Here is a 4,630-nt window from a genome sequence, read left to right on the forward strand (position 1 = left end):
ACTAACAGGTCTGTGAGAGCCAGAGTTCTTACTGGTTGGTAGGTGATCAAATACTTATGTCGTGCAATAAATTGCTGATTAATTATTTGAAAATCATACAATGTGATTTTCTGGATTTTTGTTTTAGATTTCTGTCTCTCACAGGTGAAGTGTACCTATGATAAAAATGGCAGACCTCTACATGCTTTGTAAGTAGGAAAACCTGCAAAATCAGCAGTGTATCAAATACTTGTTCTCCCCACTGTATATATATATATATATACAGTTCCAGAAAAAATGAAGAGACCACTGCACCTTTTTCTTTCCTTTCCAAAAAAGTCAAAAAGGAAGGTTTTGAGTGAGGAACAGAAGGGTTAAAATTAAGAGACCACTGCAAATTGAACGCTTCTGTTCCTCACTCAAAACCTTCCTTTTAAACTTTTTGGGAAAAGAAATAAAAACTTGCAGGGGTCTCTTAATTTTCTCCGGAGCTGTATATACAGCTGTATGTACACCTTTTTCTTTCCTGTCCAAAAAAGTTGATGTGTATTCTTCGTGGTTTACTTTTGGGTAACTGAGGTAATGTTATGCCTCTGGCTAGCTAGCCTCAACTGTCAATACTGCAGCCTGTTTGCTGTTGTCATGCGAACGCTCCCAACTAAAACTTCTGAAATGAAACATATTACAGAATCTATTCAAATGTTGAGGGAGGAGTAGATGTAATTTCAAGGATTAAAACATGACTATTTAACTTTTTATGGGGAAAAAACACATCAGTTATAATAAGTTATTATTCAAAACATGATATAAAAAAAGTGAATAATGTATGTTTTTATGCCATGTATGTTTTTTTACTTATCAGAAATGTATTTCTAAGCTCCAAATCCTCTTGTTTCACTCAGTAGCCTTTTTGCCCTAAACATTTTTGTGAAACCGAAAGGCCAAATGGCCTTGCCCCTAAAATATAACGAAATTCCAAGCCTGGCTGAAACACAAAGTTGCCTTACTAAATTACTGGATTACACTAAGAATAAGCAATATGATTTCATTGTACTATGGAATAAGAACATTTCTACCACATTCCCTCCACTGATTCCTTCTTAAGATCTTCACGCGCTCATCTGGGAGTTTTGTAATGTGGATCCTGTTTCATGTTTCACATGTGTTTTTAGACAATGGGATGTGAACGGGGAACTGGGACAATGTATGTCACACTGAAACAAAGTGAACAGCTGTAACCACACTCCTGTACTCCGACCTAGCGACAGGAGTTTGCACTGTAATCTGTGGACGCAGTTGGTTTATTGTCGTGTTTGTAACCATAGCACATCTGAAGTGTTGTGCATTTGTTGTGATGTCCATTGCCTAGCTACCCAAACTCCCAATCTGGTCTCAGGGGTAGATGTTACATAGTGTAAGTAAATCTGGCACACTCCATTAAGGGAGAGTTTCTTTTTTAATTGGGGAGAGTGGCTGAACAAGCTGTCGGTACCCATCAAAAAAAAAATTACTATGACCTTCCCCAAGGTAAAGAATTATTTCCACTGTATCATCCCCTTGTATTAAAAAAAAAACGTGCAACTCCTTTCTCTAAAGATTATGACCAACATAAAAAATTTGGCCTACCTAATTAAACCAACCTTAACATGCTACTGCAAAAAAAAATGGCTCCCTTTCCTGATAATCCACTGCTTCGCAGCACAAGTGACATGCCTTCCTTCTAGGCTAAGTGGAGTAGTGGTTGACACGTTGCGTAATGAATCCCGCCCGAACAGATTTGACCAGATACGTTTGTTCAGAACCAAAGGTAAAAGGAGATACGGTGCAGCCAGTGTCATGAATAGGCTAAAAAATATTGGCCAAAGGAGCCACAAACTGTATGTTACATAACCTATCCAAACCAAGTACATCTTGATATGCAGTAGCCTCTAGGCGGGGAAATCTTCCAGTGCATAGAGGATAGATAAGCAGTTGACAGTTAGCCAGCAAAGCAAGAAATACGAATCCCTTTATCTAGCTTTACTGAACGTAATGAGTGTTGAATGGATGTTATCCAAAGCTAGTACATTACTTTAATGATCAGATGCAGTGCCAAGGTAAAACAAATTAGTTGCTATTTTGTGATGTGGATTAGGACCAGGTTGGAACTTAAACAGATGCTGATGAGCCGAAACATTATGACCACTTGCCTAATATGCTGATGGTCCTTCGTGTGCCGCCAAAAAAGTGCAGACCCACCAAGGTATGGATTCTACAAGACCCCTGACGGTGTGCTGTGGTGTCTGGCACCCAGACATTAGCAGCACATCTGTCCTGAAAGTTATGAGGTGGAGCCGCAGTGGATCGGACTTGCTGGTAAAGCACATCCCACAGATGCTTCATCGATGGAGGGAGTGTGATGCTCTTGGTAATGTTTCCAGCAGCACATCGCCCAGAGCATCACACTTCCTCCACCCACTTGTCATCGTCCCATGGTGCATTCTGGTGCCATCACCTCACCAGGTAAATGGCACACACGTACACAGCCATACACGTGATGTTAAAGAAAACAGGACTCATCGGACCAGGCAAACTTCCACTGCTCCAAGGTCCAGTTCTGAAGCACGTGTTCCCATTGTAGGCGCTTTTGATGCAGGGGTCATCGTGGTCATGGACTGTTCGCACCCTGCTACATATGAGGCTGTGTAGGCGCAGATGCACTGTTTGTGTTGTGACAGATTCCTCCCGTAACCATCATTTACATTTTCGTGACCTGTGCGACATTAGATCTTCTGCCGGTTTGGACCAGATGGGCTGCATAGAATCGTGCATCAATGAGCCTCGGGCACACAACAACCTGTTGTCGATTTGTCCCGCCTTAGACCACCGTAGGTAGGTACTCACCACCACTGACTGGGAGCCCCCCACAAGCGTTGCCATTTCAGAGATGCTCTGACCCAGTCGTCAGACCATAAGAATTTGGCCCTTGTCAAAGTCACTCAGGTCTTTACTCCTGCCCATTTCTTAAGCATCCAACAAGTTGACTATGAGAACTGATTTTTCGCTTACCATCTAATCTACCCAGGCCTCGCCATGTGCCCTGGTTAGGAGATTATCAATTTTGGCTTCACCTGTGAGTGCTCATGTTTTTGCTCATCATTGTACGTGCTGCAGAACTAGGAGTGCAATATTCATGTCTTACTACTTATCTCCAGATTTTAGCTTCTCTTACTGTATTTTTGATGTGCACAATTAGGTGAGACAGAGCCTACATGTGCATGGTAGTTTGATCAGGACTATCATGTTCCCAAAAGTAAGTATGGTTGTTACATATTTGTTAATTTGTCCTTCCAGCTTCTGGTCATTGAAGTAAATAAGTGTTATTTGCATACATACCTGAGGGGTATACTACGAACGCTGTTCATTTTACTCAGATTTAACTCGGGGTTATCAAGGAAAGTCAGGGTTGACGATTGCTTAAGTGGTGTTATATCTTTTTTTAGAAAACATCATCCGGGTAAACTAAAAGAGTTACACGGTCTTTAAACACCCTCATCGATTGGGTCTTCCAAATGTGCCTTTTTGTGGGCGGAAGAGCGGTGCTTAAGTTACGTAACATCGAGTTACGATGTTACGTAAGATAACCCGCTCTGAGGATAACCCGCTCTGAGGAGTTTAGAGATGCAGCGTAAATTGCCATGGCAGCATACCCCGGGTAAAACGTATTCACCTTTCGTAGTACGGGTTAATCGGGAAGTTACACCCGACGTCACCAAGTTACTCCTGAAGTTACCTCGATAAGCCAGTTACCTCGCTTCGTAGTAAACGCATTTAGAAACATTTTCCGGCTTAGATCAATATTTTCTAATGCTCTAAAGGTCTGTCTTTAGTATTGACTTTAAACACAGGTTGGTAGTGTGTGTAAATGGTTAATTTGCATACAGCCTTAATGAAGCTCAAATTGGCTATGGCACACAGGTCAGCCTCCAACAGGGATCATAGCACTGGGATGCAGTGAAAATGCAGTGGTGCAATGAAGTCATTAAAAAGAAAAAAATGTTTTGCTTTCAGAGAGGAAGACCAGTAGCATGACATTAAGTCATTTTCAAGTAATTGGAAAACATTTTAAATTGAGTTAAATGACTCATCTCCCCACCTTGACTGTATTAACTGACCGTCTCGGATTGAAACTCACAACCCTTCGAATTGAAGTGTGCGGTTTGTACCACCTGTCGAATGTTAGCCGACCACACAGTTGGTAAGATAGGTCTACTGACTCGCCAACCGCGTCAGCACCTTGACCATCCTATCTACCTGGTCGGCAAAACAGTTGGGGTGGCATACCGCGGTCAAGACAATTGGGCAAGACAGTCAGGGTGGCGAAGCAGTCGGCAAGTCGGTCAAGGCAGTAGGTTGACTGACTCGCAGACCACCTTGAGAGAGTATTCAAAGTAGTCTCACAGGTAAAGCAGAAAACTGACTCCAATAGTCGTGAGTTCAAATCCATGATGAGACAAGTCACAAAACACTAACAGACTGACTGGGAATAATCTGCATGGGTTTGAACTCACGCTCATTGGAGCCAAAGTTTGCAGCTTCACCCATGAAACCACTTTGGATGGTAAAAAAGTAATATACTTAACATCAGTTCCAAAGAAAACAGAAGAGGGCA

This window comes from Esox lucius, chromosome 23 (assembly GCF_011004845.1).
Source record: "Esox lucius isolate fEsoLuc1 chromosome 23, fEsoLuc1.pri, whole genome shotgun sequence".
NCBI lineage: Eukaryota > Metazoa > Chordata > Actinopteri > Esociformes > Esocidae > Esox > Esox lucius.